The sequence below is a fragment of the Staurois parvus genome, unplaced genomic scaffold (assembly GCF_062004578.1).
Source record: "Staurois parvus isolate SC_StPar_1 unplaced genomic scaffold, SC_StPar_1.0 ptg000879l, whole genome shotgun sequence".
Taxonomy (NCBI): Eukaryota; Metazoa; Chordata; class Amphibia; order Anura; family Ranidae; genus Staurois; species Staurois parvus.
The window spans coordinates 2970966-2997680 of NW_028318675.1; the positions used below are offsets into that span (position 1 = coordinate 2970966).

Here is a 26715-nt window from a genome sequence, read left to right on the forward strand (position 1 = left end):
TATAATACATAAGGGGGGGATATGATCTCCATGTATAATACATAAGGGGGGGATATGATCTCCATGTATAATACATAAGGGGGATATGATCTCCATGTATAATACATAAGGGGGATATGATCTCCATGTATAATACATAAGGGGGGATATGATCTCCATGTATAATACATAAGGGGGGATATGATCTCCATGTATAATACATAAGGGGGGATATGATCTCCATGTATAATACATAAGGGGGGGTATGATCTCCATGTATAATACATAAGGGGGGGTATGATCTCCATGTATAATACATAAGGGGGGGGGTATGATCTCCATGTATAATACATAAGGGGGATATGATCTCCATGTATAATACATAAGGGGGGATATGATCTCCATGTATAATACATAAGGGGGGGGTATGATCTCCATGTATAATACATAAGGGGGGATATGATCTCCATGTATAATACATAAGGGGGGGATATGATCTCCATGTATAATACATAAGGGGGATATGATCTCCACGTATAATACATAAGGGGGATATGATCTCCACGTATAATACATAAGGGGGGGGGTATGATCTCCACGTATAATACATAAGGGGGGGATATGATCTCCACGTATAATACATAAGGGGGGATATGATCTCCACGTATAATACATAAGGGGGATATGATCTCCACGTATAATACATAAGGGGGGTATGATCTCCACGTATAATACATAAGGGGGGGATATGATCTCCATGTATAATACATAAGGGGGGGATATGATCTCCATGTATAATACATAAGGGGGGATATGATCTCCATGTATAATACATAAGGGGGATATGATCTCCATGTATAATACATAAGGGGGGGATATGATCTCCATGTATAATACATAAGGGGGGATATGATCTCCATGTATAATACATAAGGGGGATATGATCTCCATGTATAATACATAAGGGGGATATGATCTCCATGTATAATACATAAGGGGGGGATATGATCACCATGTATAATACATAAGGGGGGGATATGATCTCCATGTATAATACATAAGGGGGATATGATCTCCATGTATAATACATAAGGGGGGATATGATCACCATGTATAATACATAAGGGGGGATGTGATCTCCATGTATAATACATAAGGGGGATATGATCTCCATGTATAATACATAAGGGGGGATATGATCTCCATGTATAATACATAAGGGGGATATGATCTCCATGTATAATACATAAGGGGGATATGATCTCCATGTATAATACATAAGGGGGGATATGATCTCCATGTATAATACATAAGGGGGGGATATGCTCTCCATGTATAATACATAAGGGGGGATATGATCTCCATGTATAATACATAAGGGGGGGTATGCTCTCCATGTATAATACATAAGGGGGGATATGATCTCCATGTATAATACATAAGGGGGGATATGATCTCCATGTATAATACATAAGGAGGATATGATCTCCATGTATAATACATAAGGGGGGATATGATCTCCATGTATAATACATAAGGGGGGATATGATCTCCATGTATAATACATAAGGGGGGATATGATCTCCATGTATAATACATAAGGGGGGATATGATCTCCATGTATAATACATAAGGGGGGATATGATCTCCATGTATAATACAAAAGGGGGGGGATATGATCTCCATGTATAATACCTAAGGGGGGGTTGCTGTAGGAAAGTCCTGGATTCTTTCTTGGATACACAGAATATAACTGGATATAACATTTATAGGGAAAGTTGATCCAGGGAATATCCGATTGCCTCTCGGGGGGTCAGGAAGGAATGTTTTCCCCTGCAGGAGCAGATTGGATCGTGCTTTGCTGGGATTTTGCCTTCTGGTGGATCAGCTGTCGGTGTCGGATTATAACTTTTATTTTTAATGGTACAACTAGATGGACTGTCTTTTTTCAGCCAGACTAACTATGTAACTATGTAGGTCCCACACCGCTGCCTCCCATCTCCTGAGACTGCACTCAGTGACTTGGGGCTGAGACACTACAGACATATCCCTCCACCCGGCACAGGTGACAAATACTGGGAGAATTGCTATGTCACCACCATGAGGAATAAGATCAAAAGCACATGTCCAGGTGCCTAGGTCTAGTAATGTCTATGGTGAAAATGAACATTTTGCTGCCAGCTGAACCCCAGAACCTCCATAAATCCAGTCTAGATACATAAATTGTGTCTGCAGCACAGAGAAGGAAGATTATCCGAGAGAAATCCAGGAATACAGGACGGGGAACACAGCTCAGGAAAGTGACCAGGGGATTACAGGCTGATATCACCCAGTCCCCGCCCTACTCTGGACCAATCAGTGAGCAGTATGGGTGGAGGAATGGATTTAGTGTTCATGACCCACCTGTGCTGATCTCTGTAGGAGTGTCCTCCTCTATAAATGTCCCCGTTATTCCATCCTCCTCCATAGACTGCTGATCATCCCTCACATACGCCTCTTCTTCTTCTGCTTTCACCTCAAATTCTATATCGATTGGATCTCCACTCTAAATCAAGGAAATGAGAGAAAATATCACCTAAAAAATCCACACATCATCTCTACAAGTCCATGTTCTAGATGCTCCGCCCCACCAACCTTGTAATACTGAGGGATGGTGTGACCTTCCTGTGTGGAATCCCGGGAATACAGAGGACGGGGACATCTCTCTGGTGGGTTCCTGGTATTAGGTGGCTCCATCATATCCTTGTGTCCTTCTGAAAACTCCTCCATCACTCCATACTCCTCATCCTCCTCTTTATACTCTTCTTTAACATCAATATTATCATCCCCGAGGATTCCACTCTAAACATTCAAAAACAAATTCAATGTAACAAACACCCTTGAGGAACAATCACTAATAGTTATGATTTATACACATCTACCTGATGATGTTCTGCATAGTTGTGATCTTCCTGTGTGGAATTTCAGGAATACAGAGGACGGGGACATCTCTCTGGTGGGTTCCCATGACTGGATCCATCTGTAGGAAACACACACACTGACTGAATCCATTGTTTCTATGTGTTTATCAGATGATGGGGGATCTAGGTGGATCCTCCGTACTGCTCTCTCCTTTACAATAAAGTCTCCTCTTACCCGGTGATGTGAGGGGCGGCTGATTGTCCATCATGACGTCCTTGTAGAGGTCCTTGTGTCCTTCTAAATATTGAGTATCATCATCTGCTGGAGATAAAAGACGTCACAGTGACCATGGAGGAAGAGGACGGACATGACTATGGAGGCAGAGGATGGAGAGGACTATGGAGGAAGAGGACGGACATGATGGGGGGTTACTGGGTGTAAATAGAACATAACATCTTATTACTGTTTTATGACTGTAGCCTGTGTCTGGTCTGTTTGAGAATCATCCCCCATATTCATCTGATCCTTATCAGTTCCTAATTGGGGAGGAGATGAGTGCTCATTTGGCCATCTCCCTATAAATTTAAATCAGCTGTTGGGGGAGATCACGGATGGGGGGGCACAGTCACTGATGGGGGGAGATCACTGATGGGGGGGGGGGCACAGTCACTGATGGGGGTGCTGCTTTTCAGTGAGTGCTGCGTTGATGGAGTGCTAAGAAGCAGTTGAACTAAAGCAGGAGAACTCAAGCAGAAGGAAGATACAAGTAACTCTCCTGCATGCTGGACAGACTGCAAGCAAACACCCCAGAAAACATCTCTTACAAGTCTGAGTCCCACTCCGTGTACCTTTCATATGTCCCCTCTACTCCTCCTTTTCATATTACTTTCCTGCATTCCCAAAATTTCACTTCTTAACCCCTCTGCTCCACCCCAAAACATGTACATCTCCCCCACACTGGCATGAGGGAAGGGACTGATGATTGTGTTATTGATCTTGATGGAGAAGTCGGGGGGGGGCATGGGCTGGAGGGAATACTAAGAGCTCAGTTTTGGAAAGATTGAGTTTGAGGAAGTGGAGTGACATCCATGCCGATATGTCACTTAGTAGGTTAGTAATGTGAGAGGAGACTGAAGGGGTGAGGTGAGGAGAAGACTGAAGGGTTGAGGTGAGGAGGAGACTGAAGGGGTGAGGTGAGGAGGAGACTGAAGGGGTGAGGTGAGGAGGAGACTGAAGGGGTGAGGTGAGGAGGAGACTGAAGGGGTGAGGTGAGGAGGAGACTGAAGGGGTGAGGTGAGGAGGAGACTGAAGGGGTGAGGTGAGGAGGAGACTGAAGGGGTGAGGTGAGGAGGAGACTGAAGGGGTGAGGTGAGGGGTAGAAAGATAGATTTGTGTGTCATCAGCATAGAGATGTTACTTAAAGCCATGGGAGTTTATCAAGTGACCAAGGGAGGAGGTGTAGATGGAGGATAGGGTCCAAGGACAGAACCTTGAGAGACCCCTACAGAGAGAGGGAGTAAAGAGGAGGAGGCAGAGTTATAGGTAACACTGAAGGAGCGCTGCGATAGGAAGGAGGAGAACTAGGAGAGAGCAGAGTCTAGGAGGCCAAGAGAGTGGAGTTTTTTAAGGAGGAGGGGGTGGTCAACCGTATCAAAAGCCGTAGAGAGGTCAAGTAGTAAGAGTACAGAGTGGTGGCCCTTGGCTGGGATGAGTACGGAGTGGTGGCCCTTGGCTGGGATGAGTACGGAGTGGTGGCCCTTGGCTGGGATGAGTACGGAGTGGTGGCCCTTGGCTGGGATGAGTACGGAGTGGTGGCCCTGGGCTGGGATGAGTACGGAGTGGTGGCCCTGGGCTGGGATGAGTACGGAGTGGTGGCCCTGGGCTGGGATGAGTACGGAGTGGTGGCCCTGGGCTGGGATGAGTACGGAGTGGTGGCCCTTGGCTGGGATGAGTACGGAGTGGTGGCCCTTGGCTGGGATGAGTACGGAGTGGTGGCCCTTGGCTGGGATGAGTACGGAGTGGTGGCCCTTGGCTGGGATGAGTACGGAGTGGTGGCCATTGGCTGGGATGAGTACGGAGTGGTGGCCATTGGCTGGGATGAGTACGGAGTGGTGGCCATTGGCTGGGATGAGTACGGAGTGGTGGCCATTGGCTGGGATGAGTACGGAGTGGTGGCCATTGGCTGGGATGAGTACGGAGTGGTGGCCATTGGCTGGGATGAGTACGGAGTGGTGGCCATTGGCTGGGATGAGTACGGAGTGGTGGCCCTTGGCTGGGATGAGTACGGAGTGGTGGCCCTTGGCTGGGATGAGTACGGAGTGGTGGCCCTTGGCTGGGATGAGTACGGAGTGGTGGCCCTTGGCTGGGATGAGTACGGAGTGGTGGCCCTTGGCTGGGATGAGTACGGAGTGGTGGCCCTTGGCTGGGATGAGTACGGAGTGGTGGCCCTTGGCTGGGATGAGTACGGAGTGGTGGCCCTTGGCTGGGATGAGTACGGAGTGGTGGCCCTTGGCTGGGATGAGTACGGAGTGGTGGCCCTTGGCTGGGATGAGTACGGAGTGGTGGCCCTTGGCTGGGATGAGTACGGAGTGGTGGCCCTTGGCTGGGATGAGTACGGAGTGGTGGCCCTTGGCTGGGATGAGTACGGAGTGGTGGCCCTTGGCTGGGATGAGTACGGAGTGGTGGCCCTTGGCTGGGATGAGTACGGAGTGGTGGCCCTTGGCTGGGATGAGTACGGAGTGGTGGCCCTGGGCTGGGGTGAGTACGGAGTGGTGGCCATTGGTTGGGGTGAGTCCAGAGTAGTGGCCATTGGTTGGGGTGAGTCCAGAGTAGTGGCCATTGGTTGGGGTGAGTCCAGAGTAGTGGCCATTGGTTGGGGTGAGTCCAGAGTAGTGGCCATTGGTTGGGGTGAGTCCAGAGTAGTGGCCATTGGTTGGGGTGAGTCCAGAGTAGTGGCCATTGGTTGGGGTGAGTCCAGAGTAGTGGCCATTGGTTGGGGTGAGTCCAGAGTAGTGGCCATTGGTTGGGGTGAGTCCAGAGTAGTGGCCATTGGTTGGGGTGAGTCCAGAGTAGTGGCCATTGGTTGGGGTGAGTCCGGAGTAGTGGCCATTGGTTGGGGTGAGTCCGGAGTAGTGGCCATTGGTTGGGGTGAGTCCGGAGTAGTGGCCATTGGTTGGGGTGAGTCCGGAGTAGTGGCCATTGGTTGGGGTGAGTCCGGAGTAGTGGCCATTGGTTGGGGTGAGTCCGGAGTAGTGGCCATTGGTTGGGGTGAGTCCGGAGTAGTGGCCATTGGTTGGGGTGAGTCCGGAGTAGTGGCCATTGGTTGGGGTGAGTCCGGAGTAGTGGTCATTGGTTGGGATTGGTGCGGAGTAGTGGCCATTGGTTTTAGCAGTTAGTAGATCATTAGTGAGTTTTAGGAGGGCGGTGTTAGTGGAGTGTAATGAGTGAAATCCAGACTGTAAAGGGTGAAGAAGGTTGTTGTCGGTGAGGTGGGAGGAGCTCAGGCGATTGTAGACTAAGCGTTCTAGGAGTTTAGAGGTAAATGGCAGCAGGGAGATGGGTCTTAAGTTGTTCAGGTTGGTGGGGTCCAGGGAGGGCTTGTTAAGTATGGGAGTGATGTGCGCATGCTTTAGAGGGGAGGGGAAGGCACCAGTAGAGAGGGAGAGATTGAAGATGTGAGTGAGGGAGCATAGGATGGAAGAAGAGGGTGACCATAGTAGTTGTGAGGGGACAGGATCCAGGGGGCAGGTAGTGAGATGGACTTCTGAGAAGACCTTAGTGACCTCTTCAGTAGTAGCGAGGTCAGAAGAGGAAAGTGTTGAGGGAGGTTTAGTATAAGGTATGCTAAGTGGGATGGATGTCTGTGCAGTGGAGATGTCCCTACAAATTGCATCAATCTTGTTTTTGAAATATTTTGCAATCTCATAAGCAGTGAGTGAGGTACTGGGTGGAGGTGGAGAAAGTAGAGAGTTAAAAGCAGAGAAGAGATGATAAGGACTGGATGACAAGGTATTGATGAGAGTGACAAAGTCGTCTTGTTTGGCAGCATGGAGGGAGGAATTGTATGTGAAGAAAGCAGATTTATATCAGGTGAATACTTGCTGAGATTTGGATTTACACCACAATCGCTCCAGCGCACGACTGTCTCTTAAGATGTCTGGTGTGGTCAGTCTACCAGGGATGTAATGGTCGGGGCCTGATGCTTCGTGTTGTTAGGGGAGCAAGGGAGTCTAATGTTGATGACAGTGAACTGTTGTAGACAGCAGAGGGCAGGTCAGGGCAGGACAGGGGAGAGATTCTGTCATAGAGTTGGTCAGTTGCAGAGTGGAAAGGAGCCGGGTTCAAGTTGTGAAGGTTTCTGCAGGTAATTGTTTGCTGCTTGGAGGGATAGGTGTTTGAAGACGAGGAGACTGTGGAGGTGAAGAGATTGTAATCAGAGAGAGGAAAGGGGGTGTTTGTGAGGTTGTAGGGAGTGCAAAGATGGGAGAAAACAAGGTCTAATGTATTCCCATCAGAGTGAGTGGAGGACGGTATACATTGTGCTAATGCAAAAGATGAGGTTATGTTGAAGAGTTGGGATGTAGCCGGGTTGTTCACATTAATGGGGATGGTAAAATCTCCGAGAATGATAGCGGGTAGTTCAGAGGAGAGAAAGTAGGGTAGCCAGGAGGAGAAATCATCAAGAAAGCGGGACACGGGTCCAGGAGGCCGATAGATCACTGCAATCCTCAGAGAGATCGGAGAGAACAGCCGGATGCAGTGAGTCTGGAAAGAAGAGAAGGATAGAGAGGGAGGGTTAGGGAGGACTTGAAAGGTGCTCAGTGGGGATAGAAGCAAACCAACCCCACCACCTTTCTGACCACTGGGTCTGGGTGAGTGGGTCCAGGGGAGGCCTCCATAGGGAAGTGCTGCGGGAGAAGCAGAATCTGCTGCTTGGAGTCAGGTTCCTATAATTGCTAGTAGAAGAGGTTAGGAGAAGGAGGGTGCCTGGTGTGGGGGTGAGATAGTGGAGGACCAGGGTTTGGGGAGATATCCCCAGAGGTTAGGAGAAGAAGGAGGGGGCTTGGTGCGGGGGTGAGATAGTGGAGGACCAGGGTTTAGGGAGATATCCCCAGAGGTTAGGAGGAGGAGGGTGAGGAAAGTAAGATGGGAGCAGGATGTACATGAGTGCACATGCCTTCCAGTGCTGGTGTTTGGGTCAGCAGGAGAGTGAAGTATCAGCAGGAGGCGGCCTCCACTCAGTATCCTCCACCCCTCTCTGCCAATCCCTCCAATCAGTGTCCTCCACCCACCTCTGACAATCCCTCCACTGGCCTCCACTCAGTATCCTCCACCCCTCTCAACCAATCCCTCCACTGGCCTCCAATCAGTGTCCTCCACCCCTCTCTGTCAATCCCTCCACCGACCTCCATTCAGTATCCTCCACCCCTCTCTGCCAATCCCTCCACTGGCCTCCATTCAGTGTCCTCCACCCCTCTCTACCAATCCCTCCACTGGCCTCCATTCAGTGTCCTCCACTGGCCTCCACCCCTCTCTGTCAATCCCTCCACCGACCTCCATTCAGTATCCTCCACCCCTCTCTGCCAATCCATCCACTGGCCTCCACTCAGTATCCTCCACCCCTCTCTACCAATCCCTCCACTGGCCTCCATTCAGTGTCCTCCACTGGCCTCCACCCCTCTCTGCCAATCCCTCCACTGGCCTCCAATCAGTGTCCTCCACCCCTCTCTACCAATCCCTCCACTGGCCTCAATTCAGTGTCCTCCGCCCCTCTGCCAATCCCTCCACTGGCCTCCATTCAGTGTCCTCCACCCCTCTCTGCCAATCCCTCCACTGGCCTCCACCCCTCTCTGCCAATCCCTCCACTGGCCTCAATTCAGTGTCCTCCACCCCTCTACCAACCCCCCCACTGGCCTCCATTCAGTGTCCTCCATCCCTCTCTGTCAATCCCTCTACTCAGTGTCCTCCACCCCTCTGTGTCAATCCCTCCACCGGCCTCCATTCAGTGTCCTCCACCCCTCTCTGCCAATCCCTCCAATGGCCTCCAATCAGTGTCCTCCACCCCTCTACTGGCCTCAATTCAGTGTCCTCCACCCCTCTCTGCCAATCCCTCCACTGGCCTCCATTCAGTGTCCTCCACCCCTCTCTGCCAATCCCTCCACTGGCCTCCATTCAGTGTCCTCCTCCCCTCTGCCAATCCCTCCACTGGCCTCCATTCAGTGTCCTCCTCCCCTCTCTGCCAATCCCTCCACTGGCCTCCACCCCTCTCTGCCAATCCCTCCACTGGCCTCCACCCCTCTCTGCCAATCCCTCCACTGGCCTTTACCCCTCTCTACCAATTCCTCCACTGGCTTCCATTCAGTGTCCTCCACTGGCCTCCACTCAGTATCCTCCACCCCTCTCTGCCAATCCGTCCACTGGCCTCCAATCAGTGTCCTCCACCCCTCTCTGCCAATCCCTCCACTGGTCTCCACCCCTCTCTGGAAATCCCTCCACTGGCCTCCACCCCTCTCTGGAAATCCCTCCACCCCCCTCTGCCAATCCCTATACTGGCCTCCATTCAGTGTCCTCCACGCCTCTCTGCCAATCCCTCCACTGGCCTCCATTCAGTGTCCTCCTCCCCTCTGCCAATCCCTCCACTGGCCTCCATTCAGTGTCCTCCTCCCCTCTCTGCCAATCCCTCCACTGGCCTCCACCCCTCTCTGCCAATCCCTCCACTGGCCTCCACCCCTCTCTGCCAATCCCTCCACTGGCCTCCACCCCTCTCTGCCAATCCCTCCACTGGCCTCCACCCCTCTCTGCCAATCTCTTCACCGCTCTCTGCCAATCCCTCCACTGGCCTCCACCCCTCTCTGCCAATCCCTCCACTGGCCTCAATTCAGTGTCCTCCACCCCTCTACCAACCCCCCCACTGGCCTCCATCCCTCTCTGTCAATCCCTCTACTCAGTGTCCTCCACCCCTCTGTGTCAATCCCTCCACCGGCCTCCATTCAGTGTCCTCCACCCCTCTCTGACAATCCCTCCACTGGCCTCCACCCCTCTCTACCAATCCCTCCACTGGCCTCCATTCAGTGTCCTCCACTGGCTTCCACTCAGTTTCCTCCACCCCTCTCTGCCAATCCCCCCACTGGCCTCCAATCAGTGTCCTCCACCCCTCTACTGGCCTCAATTCAGTGTCCTCCACCCCTCTCTGCCAATCCCTCCACTGGCCTCCATTCAGTGTCCTCCACCCCTCTCTGCCAATCCCTCCACTGGCCTCCATTCAGTGTCCTCCTCCCCTCTGCCAATCCCTCCACTGGCCTCCATTCAGTGTCCTCCTCCCCTCTCTGCCAATCCCTCCACTGGCCTCCACCCCTCTCTGCCAATCCCTCCACTGGCCTCCACCCCTCTCTGCCAATCCCTCCACTGGCCTCCACCCCTCTCTGCCAATCCCTCCACCCCCCTCTGCCAATCCCTCCACTGGCCTTTACCCCTCTCTACCAATCCCTCCACTGGCTTCCATTCAGTGTCCTCCACTGGCCTCCACTCAGTATCCTCCACCCGTCTCTGCCAATCCGTCCACTGGCCTCCAATCAGTGTCCTCCACCCCTCTCTGCCAATCCCTCCACTGGCCTCCACCCCTCTCTGGAAATCCCTCCACTGGCCTCCACCCCTCTCTGGAAATCCCTCCACCCCCCTCTGCCAATCCCTATACTGGCCTCCATTCAGTGTCCTCCACCCCTCTCTGTCAATCCCTCCACCGGCCTCCATTCAGTGTCCTCCACCCCTCTCTGCCAATCCCTCCAGCGGCCTCCATTCAGTGTCCTCCACCCCTCTCTGCCAATCCCTCCACCCCTCTACCAATCCCTCCACTGGCCTCCATTCAGTGTCCTCCACCCCTCTCTGCCAATCCATCCACTGACCTCCATTCAGTGTCCTCCTCCCCTCTGCCAATCCCTCCACTGGCCTCCACCCCTCTCTGCCAATCCCTCCACTGGCCCCCACCCCTCTCTGCCAATCCCTCCACTGGCCCCCACCCCTCTCTGCCAATCCCTCCACTGGCCTCCACCCCTCTCTGCCAATCCCTCCACTGGCCTCCACCCCTCTCTGCCAATCCCTCCACTGGCCTCCACCCCTCTCTGCCAATCTCTTCACCCCTCTCTGCCAATCCCTCCACTGGCCTCCACCCCTCTCTGCCAATCCCTCCACTGGCTTCCCGTTGCTCAACGGATAAAATTTAAAACTCTGACTTATAAAGCCATTTATAAATCCGCCCCAAATTACATCACCGATCTTGTCTCTAAATATCACCCAAACCGTCCTCTCCGCTCCTCGCAAGACCTCCTACTCTCTAGCTCCCTTGTCTCCTCCTCCCATGCTCGTCTCCAGGACTTCTCCAGAGCTTCCCATCCTATGGAACTCTCTACCCCAATTTATCAGACTATCGCCTACTCTGCTCACTTTTAGGCGATCTCTGAAAACCTCTCTCTTCAGGGAAGCCTATCCTGCCCTCCGCTAATAATGGAATATTCTATTCTTCCAACCAGTCCATCCCCCACAGTTACAATGTTTGGTACCACTAGCCCCTCCCTCCGAGATTGTAAGCTCCCAGGATCAGGGCCCTCCTATCCCTCTTGTATTGATCTGTATTGTTGCTGTATTGTCTCCCGTTATATTGTAAAGTGCTGAGCAAACTGTTGGCGCCATAAATCCTGTATAATAATAATTACCTCCTCTACTGCCATGTCCAGCAACCTCTCCGATCTCCTTCAGACCGCATGCAACTTTGTGTCTTTATTCCATATCACTTCCTGTTTGTACCTGACATCACTTCCTGTCTGTCCTCTCTGTATTCCATAGAGAAGTCCTGTCTGGGTAGTACAAATGAGATCACCATCTTGTGGAGTTCAGAGGAACTGCAGCCCCGAGAAATGTCCCCTAATAACCATTCCTGCATTGTATCTACCTTACAGGGATATCAGTAAAGTGCCAAAATAACTAAAAAAAAGTAAGAAACAATAAACCTAACTCTTATGCAACCAACTGTTTAAATAAGATATTTTACTACAGATAGAAAAGTCCTAAAGACACAGAACACAAGATAAAAACAAAGGTATACATAATAAAACAGCGACCCCAAAATCAGATACACTACCCAGAATGTCCCGTCCTCCATATCAGAGACCGAGACAGACTACCCATAATGTCCCGTCCTTCATATCAGAGACCGAGACAGACTACCCAGAATGTCCCGTCCTTCATATCAGAGAGAGACAGACTACCCAGAATGTCCCGTCCTTCATATCAGAGAGAGACAGACTACCCAGAATGTCCCGTCCTTCATATCAGAGAGAGACAGACTACCCAGAATGTCCCGTCCTTCATATCAGAGAGAGAAAGACTACCCAGAATGTCCCGTCCTTCATATCAGAGAGAGACAAACTACCCAGAATGTCCCGTCCTTCATATCAGAGAGAGAGACAGACTACCCATAATGTCCCGTCCTTCATATCAGAGACCGAGACAGACTACCCAGAATCTCCCGTCCTTCATGTCAGAGAGACAGACTACCCAGCTTATCCCATCCTTCATATCAGAGAGAATGACGGACTACCCAGTATGTCCCGTCCTTCATATCAGAGAGACAGACTACCCAGAATGTCCTGTCCTTCATATCAGAGAGAGAGACAGACTACCCAGAATGTCCCGTCCTTCATATCAGAGACCGAGACAGACTACCCAGAATGTCCCATCCTTCATATCAGAGAGAGACAGACTACCCAGAATGTCCCATCCTTCATATCAGAGACCGAGACAGACTACCCAGAATGTCCCATCCTTCATATCAGAGAGAGAGACAGACTACCCAGAATGTCCCGTCCTTCATATCAGAGAGAGAGACAGACTACCCAGAATGTCCCATCCTTCATATCAGAGAGAGACAGACTACCCAGAATGTCCCATCCTTCATATCAGAGAGAGAGACAGACTGCCCAGAATGTCCTGTCCTTCATATCAAAGAGAGAGACTACCCAGAATGTCCCGTCCTTCATATCAGAGACCGAGACAGACTACCCAGAATGTCCCATCCTTAATATCAGAGAGAGAGAGACAGACTACCCAGAATGTCCCATCCTTCATATCAGAGAGAGACAGACTACCCAGAATGTCCCGTCCTTCATATCAGAGAGAGACAGACTATCCAGAATGTCCCGTCGTTCATATCAGAGAGAGACAGACTACCCAGAATGTCCCGTCCTTCATATCAGAGAGAGACAGACTACCCAGAATGTACCATCCTTCATATCAGAGACCAAGACAGACTACCCAGAATGTCTCGTCCTTCATATTAGAAACCGAGACAGACTACCCAGAATGTCCCATCCTTCATATCAGAGACTGAGACAGACTACCCAGAATGTCCCGTCCTTCATATCAGAAACAGAGACAGACTACCCATAAAGTCCCGTCCTTCATATCAGAGAGAGACAGACTACCCAGAATGTCCCGTCCTTCATATCAGAGAGAGACAGACTACCCAGAATGTCCCGTCCTTCATATCAGAAACAGAGACAGACTACCCAGAAAGTCCCGTCCTTCATATCAAAGAGAGAGACAGACTACCCAGAATGTCCCGTCCTTCATATCAGAGACAGACAGACTACCCAGAATGTCCCGTCCTTCATATCAGAAACAGAGACAGACTACCCAGAATGTCCTGTCCTTCATATCAAAGAGAGACAGACAGACTACCCAGAATGTCCCGTCCTTCATATCAGAGACCGAGACAGACTACCCAGAATGTCCCGTCCTTCATATCAGAGAGAGACAGACTACCCAGAATGTCCCGTCCTTCATATCAGAGAGAGAGAGACTACCCAGAATGTCCCGTCCTTCATATCAGAGAGAGACAGACTACCCAGAATGTCCCGTCCTTCATATCAGAGAGAGACAGACTACCCAGAATGTCCCGTCCTTCATATCAGAGAGAGACAGACGACCCAGAATGTCCCGTCCTTCATATCAGAGAGAGACAGACTACCCAGAATGTCCCGTCCTTCATATCAGAGACCGAGACACACTACTCAGAATGTCCCGTCCTTCATATCAGAGAGAGACAGACTACCCAGAATGTCCCGTCCTTCATATCAGAGAGAGAAAGACTACCCAGAATGTCCCGTCCTTCATATCAGAGAGAGACAGACTACCCAGAATGTCCCGTCCTTCATATCAGAGAGAGAGACAGACTACCCATAATGTCCCGTCCTTCATATCAGAGACCGAGACAGACTACCCAGAATGTCCCATCCTTCATATCAGAGACCGAGACAGACTACCCAGAATCTCCCGTCCTTCATATCAGAGAGACAGACTACCCAGCTTATCCCATCCTTCATATCAGAGAGAATGACGGACTACCCAGCATGTCCCGTCCTTCATATCAGAGAGACAGACTACCCAGAATGTCCCGTCCTTCATATCAGAGAGAGAGACAGACTACCCAGAATGTCCCGTCCTTCATATCAGAGACCGAGACAGACTACCCAGAATGTCCCATCCTTCATATCAGAGAGAGACAGACTACCCAGAATGTCCCATCCTTCATATCAGAGACCGAGACAGACTACCCAGAATGTCCCATCCTTCATATCAGAGAGAGAGACAGACTACCCAGAATGTCCCGTCCTTCATATCAGAGAGAGAGACAGACTACCCAGAATGTCCCATCCTTCATATCAGAGAGAGACAGACTACCCAGAATGTCCCGTCCTTCATATCAGAGAGAGAGACAGACTGCCCAGAATGTCCTGTCCTTCATATCAAAGAGAGAGACTACCCAGAATGTCCCGTCCTTCATATCAGAGACCGAGACAGACTACCCAGAATGTCCCATCCTTAATATCAGAGAGAGAGAGACAGACTACCCAGAATGTCCCATCCTTCATATCAGAGAGAGACAGACTACCCAGAATGTCCCGTCCTTCATATCAGAGAGAGACAGACTACCCAGAATGTCCCGTCCTTCATATCAGAGAGAGACAGACTATCCAGAATGTCCCATCCTTCATATCAGAGACCAAGACAGACTACCCAGAATGTCCCATCCTTCATATCAGAGACCGAGACAGACTACCCAGAATCTCCCGTCCTTCATATCAGAGAGACAGACTACCCAGCTTATCCCATCCTTCATATCAGAGAGAATGACGGACTACCCAGCATGTCCCGTCCTTCATATCAGAGAGACAGACTACCCAGAATGTCCTGTCCTTCATATCAGAGAGAGAGACAGACTACCCAGAATGTCCCGTCCTTCATATCAGAGACCGAGACAGACTACCCAGAATGTCCCATCCTTCATATCAGAGAGAGACAGACTACCCAGAATGTCCCATCCTTCATATCAGAGACCGAGACAGACTACCCAGAATGTCCCATCCTTCATATCAGAGAGAGAGACAGACTACCCAGAATGTCCCGTCCTTCATATCAGAGAGAGAGACAGACTACCCAGAATGTCCCATCCTTCATATCAGAGAGAGACAGACTACCCAGAATGTCCCGTCCTTCATATCAGAGAGAGAGACAGACTGCCCAGAATGTCCTGTCCTTCATATCAAAGAGAGAGACTACCCAGAATGTCCCGTCCTTCATATCAGAGACCAAGACAGACTACCCAGAATGTCCCATCCTTAATATCAGAGAGAGAGAGACAGACTACCCAGAATGTCCCATCCTTCATATCAGAGAGAGACAGACTACCCAGAATGTCCCGTCCTTCATATCAGAGAGAGACAGACTACCCAGAATGTCCCGTCCTTCATATCAGAGAGAGACAGACTACCCAGAATGTCCCGTCCTTCATATCAGAGAGAGTCAGACTACCCAGAATGTCCCGTCCTTCATATCAGAGAGAGACAGACTACCCAGAATGTCCCGTCCTTCATATCAGAGAGAGACAGACTACCCATAAAGTCCCGTCCTTCATATCAGAGAGAGACAGACTACCCAGAATGTCCCGTCCTTCATATCAGAGAGAGACAGACTACCCAGAATGTCCCGTCCTTCATATCAGAAACAGAGACAGACTACCCAGAAAGTCCCGTCCTTCATATCAAAGAGAGAGACAGACTACCCAGAATGTCCCGTCCTTCATATCAGAGACAGACAGACTACCCAGAATGTCCCGTCCTTCATATCAGAAACAGAGACAGACTACCCAGAATGTCCTGTCCTTCATATCAAAGAGAGACAGACTACCCAGAATGTCCCATCCTTCATATCAGAGACCGAGACAGACTACCCAGAATGTCCCGTCCTTCATATCAAAGAGAAAGACTACCCAGAATGTCCCGTCCTTCATATCAGAGACCGAGACAGACTACCCAGAATGTCCCGTCCTTCATATCAGAGAGAGAGACAGACTGCCCAGAATGTCCTGTCCTTCATATCAAAGAGAGAGACTACCCAGAATGTCCCGTCCTTCATATCAGAGACCGAGACAGACTACCCAGAATGTCCTGTCCTTCATATCAGAGAGAGACAGACTACCCAGAATGTCCCGTCCTTCCTATCAGAGAGAGACAGACTACCCAGAATGTCCCGTCCTTCATATCAGAGAGAGACAGACTACCCAGAATGTCCCGTCCTTCATATCAGAGACCGAGACAGACTACCCAGAATGTCTTATTCTTCATATTAGAAAGACAGACTACTCAGAATTTCCCATCCTTCATATCAGAGAGAGACAGACTACCCAGAATGTCCCATCCTTCATATCAGAGAACAAGACAGACTACCCAGAATGCCCCGTCCTTCGTATCAGAGAGAGAGACAGACTACCCAGAATGTCTCGTCATTCATATTAGAAACAGAGACAGACTACCCAGAATGTCCCATCCTTCATATCAGAGACCGAGACAGACTACCCAAAATGTCCCGTCCTTCATATCAGAGAGAGACAGACTACCCAGAATGTCCCGTCCTTCATATCAGAGGCAGAGAGACAGACTACCCAGAATGTCCCGTCCTTCATATCAAAGACCAAAACAGACTACCCAGAATGTCTCGTCCTTCATATTAGAAACCGAGACAGACTACCCAGAATGTCCCATCCTTCCTATCAGAGAGAGACAGACTACCCAGAATGTCCCGTCCTTCATATCAGAGAGAGACAGACTACCCAGAATGTCCCGTCCTTCATATCAGAGAACAAGACAGACTACCCAGAATGCCCCGTCCTTCGTATCAGAGAGAGAGACAGACTACCCAGAATGTCTCGTCATTCATATTAGAAACAGAGACAGACTACCCAGAATGTCCCATCCTTCATATCAGAGACCAAGACAGACTACCCAGAATGTCCCATCCTTCATATCAGAGACCAAGACAGACTACCCAGAATGTCCCATCCTTCATATCAGAGACCGAGACAGACTACCCAGAATGTCCCGTCCTTCATATTAGAGAGAGACAGACTACTCAGAATTTCCCATCCTTCATATCAGAAACCGTATTCATATCTGTCCATATTTTAATAAACTCAGTGACTTCCTATAATCATCAGCTCCCTCTAGTGGCCATAATGAGGTATTACTTCCAAAATACCTCAGTCAGGAAAAACAGTTCAATACCACATTATGGCCACTAGTTGGAACCAATGATCATAGGAAATCTCTGTATGAAAAGACCAACATGTGACATGGCTGAATGAATGCTGGTCATATTAGTTCATCTATTCTCTAAGTGGGGTGGTAACTATTGGGCCAATCCCTTTTACAAACCACACATAATATCGCCCTTCAAAGTGAAGACAGAAACGATTTGCACAAAATCAAAGAGTAGAAATATTTTCCGGTGGATCCCCTCTACCCAGACCCCATATGTAGACATAGAACAACAAGCTGTGTTCCCTCTCGTGCCGCACTCCTCCAACCACCCAAACCCACACAGAAGCAAAGGGAAATAATGAGAGGAAAGTTCCCCCCTAGTTTGGGGCAGAGTTCTCATTCCCTCCTGTTGGGGGATGGGAGAAGGATGGACTGAAGACAGAGAGACGCTTCGGGCTCACCACTGTTCTGTAGAGCCTTGAAATGAAGGACATCAACTTCAGAAGTTCTTTTTGTCTGTGTAAAGTTCCCCGATAACGAGATCTGGGCTCTCCCGGCTTCTAGCTCTGTAACCCGCTATATCATTATCAGGAAACGCAACTCCGACACCCAAGAAGGGCTGAAGTTGTGTCCTTCATTTCCAGGATATACTGACCACTCTGCACCCCGACATTTACTGCACTTCATCCATGTCTTTGGGGGCCTCTCATCTCCTTATCAACTGTTTCTGCCAGGATGGAGATCAGCCATGGAGTATATCTGAGGTGTATATCAGTGTGTGCTTCTTCCCCACATGAGAGCTGGGATGTCCAGCAACATTCATCTAGAAGACATTTCCCACACTCAAGGCACTAATACACCTCCAGGGTTGTGTGGGACCCCTGATGTACAGGAAGGCCGGACTTCAGAGAGGAACATTTCCCTCACTCAGGACAGGAAAGTGGCTTCTTCTCCATGTGAGATCTCTGATGTCTGTAAAAACTTGACTTCCATAAAAAACATTTCCCGCACTCAGGATAGGAATACGCCTTCTCCCCTGTGTGAGATCTCTGATGTATGTAAAGATATGACTTATTAGAAAAAGATTTACCGCACTCAAGATAGGAATACGGCCTCTTCCTCGTGTGACATGTCTGATGTGTGTAAAGAATGAACTTCTCTGAAAAACATTTCCCACACTCAGGACAGGAATACGGCCTCTCCCCGTGTGAAAACTCTGATTTATCTGCCAACCGTCATGTCTGGAGGAAAGCAGGCACCGCTCATCACCTGGCCAATACCATCTGTGAGGGTAAGCAGGACAGAACACACAAGGCAGACGGCAATCACTTAAAGCTTTATTAAAACAGAGAACAGTCACTCAATGGGGAGTAGTGCAGGGAGAGAGTCCACAATACTTGTAGTCCAGCCCCAAGGGAAAGTTAAAGTCTCTACAGCATTTTTTAATCCAACAGGGGGGTGGTGTGAGTCTCTGTAGTAGTTGTAATCCAACAGGGGGGTGGTGTGAGTCTCTGTAGTAGTTGTAATCCAACAGGGAGGTGGAGTGGGAGTACAAGAACAGTTCAGGGAAAACAGGAGAGCATAAACTCACGGGTCTGACAGGGATGTCCTGGTTCACAGCGGACGGCAACAGCGGCGACCCTGCTCAGCACACAGCAACAGCGGGTAGTTCTAGCACACAGCCGAGGGGCAGTTGAGGCAAAGAGAGCCCGGGCACAGCAGAGGGCAATTCAGGCAGGCAAGGTAAGCAGGGCCCACAGCAGAAGGTAGCTCTGGCAGGAGGGAGGTCCAGGCACAGCAGAGGGCAATTCAGGCAGGCAGGAGAAGGCCCACAGCAGAAGGTAGCTCTGGCAGGAGGGAGGTCCAGGCACAGCAGAGGGCAATTCAGGCAGGCAGGAGAGGGCCCACAGCAGAAGGTAGCTCTGGCAGGAGGGAGGTCCAGGCACAGCAGAGGGCAATTCAGGCAGGCAAGGTAATCAGGGCCCACAGCAGAAGGTAGCTCTGGCAGGAAGGAGGTCTGGGCACAGCAGAGGGCAATTCAGGCAGGCAGGAGAGGGCACTCAGCAGAAGGTAGCTCTGGCAGGAAGGAGGTCCGGGCACAGCAGAGGGCAATTCAGGCAGGCAGGAGAGGGCACTCAGCAGAAGGTAGCTCTGGCAGGAAGGAGGTCCGGGCACAGCAGAGGGCAATTCAGGCAGGCAAGGTAATCAGGGCACTCAGCAGAAGGTAGCTCTGGCAGGAAGGAGGTCCAGGCACAGCAGAGGGCAATTCAGGCAGGCAGGAGAGGGCAATCAGCAGAAGGTAGCTCTGGCAGGAAGGAGGTCCGGGCACAGCAGAGGGCAATTCAGGCAGGCAGGAGAGGGCACTCAGCAGAAGGTAGCTCTGGCAGGAAGGAGGTCCGGGCACAGCAGAGGGCAATTCAGGCAGGCAAGGTAAGAAGGGCCCACAGCAGAAGATAGCTCTGGCAGGAAGGAGGTCCAGGCACAGCAGAGGGCAATTCAGGCAGGCAAGGTAAGCAGGGCCCACAGCAGAAGGTAGCTCTGGCAGGAAGGAGGTCCGTGCACTCAGCAGAGGGCAGGTCACAGGGTAGCCATCCAGGGACTCACCAGCCAGCAGTGTACATAGCAAAGTACAGTTACAAGCATCTCCTAGTTAAGGCTCAGGCAGGAGTAGCCCTGTCCATCATGACTCCAGCTCTCCCAACAACGAGTCCACATGGTCCTGCAATTGTCCCCACCCCCAACTTCCGGCTAAGAAGTGGCCTGGACTTCCCCAGCCACACAGAGCCATGCTGCCTTTGTTCTATATGGAGATACATCCCATTTCCCCTCCCCCTCTGAGACCCAGGAACTTCAGACAACACACAAAAAAAGAATATTTCTGCTGTTCGTCACACCATCCCTACAGTGAAGCATGGTGGTGGCAGCATCATGCTGTGGAGATGGAACAGGGAGACTAGTCAGGATGGAAGGAAAGATGAATGCAGAAATATACAGACACATCCTTGATGAAAACCTGTTCCAGAGCGCTCTGGACCTCAGACTGGGGAGACGGTTCATCAAAAACAGGACAACGACCCTCAGCACACGGCCCACATAACAAAGGAGTGGCTGCGGGCCAATGATGGGAATGTCCTGGAGTGGCCCAGCCAGAGCCCAGACTTGAACCCGATTGAACATCTCTGGAGAGATCTGAAAATGGCTGTGCACCGACACCCCCCATCCAATCTGATGGAGCTGGAGAGGTCCTGCAAAGAAGAATGGGAGAAATCGCCCCAAAATGGGTGTCCAGGTCCAGGCTTGTAGCATCATACTCCAAACTACTCGAGGCCAGAATGGGGGCTAAAGGGGCTTCAACAAAGGATTGGGCGGGGGCTGGGAATACTTATGTACATGGGGGGGCTAGGAATACTTATGTACATGAGGGGGCTGGGAATACTTATGTAGATAGGGGGGCTGGGAATACTTATGTACATGGGGGGGCTGAGAATACTTATGTACATGGGGGGCTGGGAATACTTATGTACATGGAGGGGCTGGGAATACTTATGTACATGGGGGTCTGGGAATACTTATGTATATGGGGGGGCTGGGAATACTTATGTACATGGGGGGGCTGGGAATACTTTCTGGATGCTCTGTGTGTGTGTTATAGTGTAGCCATACCCAATGAGCAGTGTAGCCAGCTGCCGGATATGTCATTAAGCAATACCGGGACACTTACAGATGGGATTATGATGACACCTTTGCCCCCTAGTGCCCAGTGGTGGGAGGGCTACCTCACTTCCTGTTAGTAGAGTGGATCCAATTCTCCTACAGCAGAGGATCTTGGGACCTGTAGTCCTATAGACAATACATATTGTATTCCTGAGTGCTGACTGAACTACAACTACCAGAGAGCAGGCAAACCAGAAGGATTCTGGGAGAGCAGATCTATTCTACTGCAAGTTCCAGGCTGGCTTTCTTGGTACGGGAGTCAGAGCTGGACACACAGAGACTGCCCTTCTCAGGAAGAAAAGGATTGTGGGTCTGTGGACGTGGGACTCTGGGTAGCTGTTCTGCATAGCTGTGACTCCGACTACCACCCCGGGATTGTATCAGTCTTTGTCTGCAGCGGGGCTGTTACTGTCCAGCCACCACACAGACATCACTGTTCGCTGTGCCAGCAGGCTGTCAGGCAGTCACTCCACACATCCCTGTAGACAGTCAGGAGCCGATTCTATGACTCTTTGTTCCTAGGAGGCCGTGCTATCCATAGGGTTCAGGAGATGGAGAATGCCTGACCTCTCTGTCATCACCCTAGAGACCCTGGCCCTGATTTACTAATGTACATAGACGGCGTCTAGACACATTTCCGCCCCGAGAAATGTATTATAATAACCATTCCTTTGGCTACTACGAAAGATCGAAGAAATTTAAAAAAAGTTAGAAAAAATAAATGTAGCTTTTATGTAACCATTTAATATAAATGATGTATTACATATAGAAAAGTCTTGAAGACATAGGACACATGTTACAAACAAAGGTATACCTAATAAAACCGATAACCCCTTAAATTTATCTTTTTGGTGAAGAAAATCCCAAATGAATCCTAAAGCATAAAAGTATCTAAATATCCGGAGGCGCATGCGCAAGGCCCTCTGGACCAGACATGTCTACATGAGGCTCCGCACCGCTCAGTGATCACTCAGCCACTCACATCTACTGCTTGTCTTGGCACAGCTCACCAGCTGCCTCCTCACACCCCAGAGCTGGTGTCAGACAATCCAGGATGGTGTACGCCACCTTCACACAGAAACCCAAGCTGAAATCCATCTGGGAGGTTCTCACAAAGATCTATGCCAAGAGTCTGATACTGATCTGGGAACCTCTCCCCTGGCTTTTCAATCAGATCCCACTCACCCTGACTTGCTTAAGAAACTTGTGCAGATGGTCACAAAGGCTCTGAAGGCAACCTCAGACCACATTACAGACTGGCTATCCTTGGAAATCAGAGAGCTAGGACAGGACACAGCTGAACTCCAGATATGGGTTGATGATCTGGACACCCTTGTTCACAGCCATACAGATGAGCTTGAGGCCCTCAGAGAGGAAAATCTCATCTTACAGTGTTGCTTGGAGGACTTAGAGAATAGGGCCTGGTGCTCTAACCTTCTCATCCACAGGATGTAGAGACCATCATGGATCTGGGCACCCTTTGTTCACAACCATACAGATGAGCTTGAGGCCCTCAGAGAGGAAAATATCATCCTACAGTGTTGCTTGGAGGACTTCAAGAATAAGTCCCGATGCTATAACCTCCTCATCCACAGGATGCTAGAGACCATCACAGACGTACAGTCCAAGGTAGCTGCTCCTTTTCAAGATCTGGCACCCTCCATCCCAACCGAGCATCTGGAAATGGACAGGGTCCACAGGGACCCGGCTCCTCATCAATGGTCCCCCCTTGGGACATAATTGCCAAACAGCACTATTACAATTCTAAAGAACAGCTCCTTTCCGCCTCACGTGGCAAGGAATCCCTTGTGGCTCCATCCCAGTACAACCACTTGAAGTCAAGTGATCTACCTGTACACCGCTTGTCAGCAAATGGTTAAAGGAGCTTCATTCCAGTTCCATCTATTTTTTGCACATAAGGGCCAAGTTGGTGTTGTAGGATCTGGAGTATTGAGGAGGGGAGGGGGGTAAAGGAAGGGATCTTAGTCAAGGAGGGGGAATAGGAAGGGATGGGAGGGGGAGGGAGGTTCTCCACAAATGGGGGTATTCATTTGAGGTGTAACCACACAGCACAGAGTGGGTGGGGAGGCCCCAAGAGACCGGGGATAGAAGAAGATACACACAGGATGGACAAACAATACATGAAAGTGACTTTTACATCATTAACCTTTCCAAAGTGATCCTCTCTGCTGCTCAGATTCTTCTTCTTTCTAAGGGTTTGAGGATTCCTCTGTTATGAAAGGTTCGAGCTTTGCAGCAGTTAAAGATTCCTATGTATTTGCCTGTACACGGGTCCTGAAAGCATTACATTCTACAAACAATAGATAAGATGATCCTTTTCATGGACTGATTAACCCCTCCCCCTCCAGAGGATTTACCCCCTTAATGACCACGCCTCTTTTTGCTACTCGGCGCTGCACTAATTTAACTAATAATTGCGCGGTCATGCAACGCTGCACCCAAATTAAATTTACGTCCTTTTTTTCACACAAATAGAACTTTCTTTCGGTGGTATTTCATCACCTTTGCACTTTTTATTTTTCGCACTATAAACAAAAAAAGACCAAAGATTTTGAAGAAAAACAATATTTTTTACTTTTGACTCTAAAAAATATATAGTAAACTCAAAGTTAGTTATAAATTTAGGGCAAAATGTATTCTGCTCCATGTTTTTGGTAAAAAAATCCCAATAAGTGTATATTGATTGCTTTGTGTGAAAGTTATAGCGTCTACAAACTATGGGAGAGATCATGGAATTTACGCCATTTCTTTGCTATACAGCGCTGCACTAGTTTAACTGACAATTGTGCGGTCATGCAATACGGTACATAAATTAAATTTATGTCCTTTTTTCACACAAATAGAGCTTTCTTTTGGTGGTATTTGATCACCTGTGCGCTTTTTATTTTTGGCGCTATAAAAAGAAAGTTTTGAGAAAAAAAATATTTTTTTTGCAAAAAACGATTTTTTCTCATTTCTGTCATAAAAAATATCCAAAAAACTAAAATTTCTTCATGAATTTAGGCCAAAAGGTATTCTGCTCCATGTTTTTGGTAAAAAAAAATCCCAATAAGTGTATATTGATTGCTTTGTGTGAAAGTTATAGCATCTACAATCTATGGGAGAGATAATGGAATTCATAGCTTTTACTTTCTGACTGCTCACCACATTTCTTGAGGTGCTAAAATACAAAAATAGTACAAGCACCCCCAAATGACTCCTTTTCGGAAAGTAGACACCCTAAGCTATCTGCTGAGAGGCATATTGAGTCCATGGAAGATTTATTTTTTTTCCACAAGTTTCTGGAAAATTACAAAAACCTTTTTTTTTTTTACACAAAGTTGTCATTTAAATGATAAATTTCTTGCACAAGTCATGGGTATATGTGGAATTACACCCCAAAATACATTCTGATACTTCTACTGAGTATGGGGGTACCACGTGTGTGAGACTTTTTGGGAGCCTAGCCACATACAGGAGCATGAAATCCAATGACCGCTTTGAAAGCCTGAAGGTGCGTAACTTCCTCATTACACTTCCTCACTACCTATCACAGTTTCGGAGGCCCTGAAATGCCAGGATAGCACCAAACCCCCCCAAATGACCCCTTTCTGGAAAGTAGACACTCCAAGGAATTTAAAAAAAGGCATGGTGAGTATCTTGCACATCTCATTTTTTTCTTATAAGGTTTTAAAATATATAAAAAGAAAAAAAAAGTTTTTGTTTACTTTCTTCATTTTCCAAAAACTTGTGGCAACAGACGAGATCTGTAAAATACTTACCGTGCTTCTTATTAAATTCCATGGTGTCTACTTTCCAAAAAGGGGGGGGGGGGGGTTGGTGCTATCCTGGCATTTCAGGGCCCCCGCATCTGTGATAGGTAGTGACAATTTTGTGTAAAAAAAAAATTTGTTTGTCAATCACCCTAGTGAATAAAATGGCGGGTGCTGCAATTTTTATGTCACATAGTACTTGAGCAGAGATTTTTCAAACGCAATTTAAAAAAAAAAAAATACACTTTTTTACTTTTAATGCACAAAAACACAATATATTGTCCAATTATTTGGTAAAATATAAAAGATGATATGCCGAGTAAATAGATACCAAACCTGACATGCTTTAAAACTGTGCATGCCCCGTGCAATGGCGACAAACTGCATACGTTTTTAATATCCATAGGCAGCACTTTAAAAACCATTACAAGCTACCATTTTAGATTTACAGAGGAGGTCTAGTGTTACTAATAGAATACTAGAATTACTGCCCTTCATCTGATATTTGTGGTGATACCTCACATGTATGGTGCAACCGCTGTGTCAGGGCTCCCGGGTATGACCAGAGGTGTGTGACTGACGCAGGGAATCGCAGACTTCAGGTATGTTATAAACAATATAATTTATTAACACTAACATTAACACTAACAATACAAACATAAACGCAGTGCAATACTAAAACATAACACAGTGCAAACAAACCAAACCAACCACCCACAGATAACAGTACATACAAGCAAGTGTCGTCAGGCAGGCCGGGTCAATATCAATCGGGCAGGTAGGTACAGGGGGAGCAAGCGGAGAATGGTCGGGATCACAAGCCAGGGTCAGCAGGTAGCGGGCAGCGTGGTACAGAGGGTCAGGCAGAGGGATGGTCAGGAACGAGCCGGGGTCAGAGCAGGAGAAGTCAGCAGAGGTACAGATCAGGCCGGGTCAGCAACAAGACAAGAATAGGAACAGAAACAGGAAGCAGGAACAGGATACAGGGCCCAGGAAAAACACACACCAAGGCAGAGCCTGCAGGTCTGGCCATCCCTTAAATACACCAGTATAAGCAGTTTCAGGTGTTTGGCTGGCTGCAAGATTGAGTCTCTGATTGCTGGGAGCACCCGCTGGCCAGCCCTGGTACTGCAGTCCATAAGGCAGGTGAGTCCCACCATTGCTGGCCAGTCCATTCCTGACAGTACCCCCCCCTCAAGGAGCGGCCTCAGGACGCTCCAAACAGTCCTAGTTGGGCAAAATGTTCCACCGCCCGGGTCTGGTAACTGGCGGGATATCAAAGACTGGCACACCGGGCAGGACTCTGGGCAGGACTCCGGGCAGAGGCACACCGGGCAGAGGCACATCGGGCTGGACTCCGGGCAGAGGCACATCGAGCTGGACTCCGGGCAGAGGCACATCGGGCTGGACTCCGGGCAGAGGCACATCGGGCTGAACTCCGGGCAGAGGCACATCGGGCTGGACTCCGGGCAGAGGAACATCGAGCTGGACTCCGGGCAGAGGCACATCGAGCTGGACTCCGGGCAGAGGCACATCGAGCTGGACTCCGGGCAGAGGCACATCGGGCTGGACTCCGGGCAGAGGCACATCGGGCTGGACTCCGGGCAGAGGCACATCGGGCTGGACTCCGGGCAGAGGCACATCGGGCTGGACTCCGGGCAGAGGCACATCGGGCTGGACTCCGGGCAGAGGCACATCGGGCTGGACTCCGGGCAGAGGCACATCGGGCTGGACTCCGGGCAGAGGCACATCGGATCACC

General features: G+C 49.5%; 1 long non-coding RNA gene across 1 annotated transcript; it reads right to left on the reverse strand.

The window, feature by feature from the left end:
• Positions 1-2907: 2907 nt before the first annotated feature.
• LOC149443057 (uncharacterized) lies at positions 2908-11670 on the reverse strand. Its single transcript, XR_016306709.1, has 3 exons — positions 11589-11670; positions 3115-3201; positions 2908-2998 (listed from the first exon to the last, which is right to left on the reverse strand). It is a non-coding gene; the product is annotated as an uncharacterized LOC149443057 (long non-coding RNA).
• Between the last annotated feature and the right edge of the window lie 15045 nt (positions 11671-26715).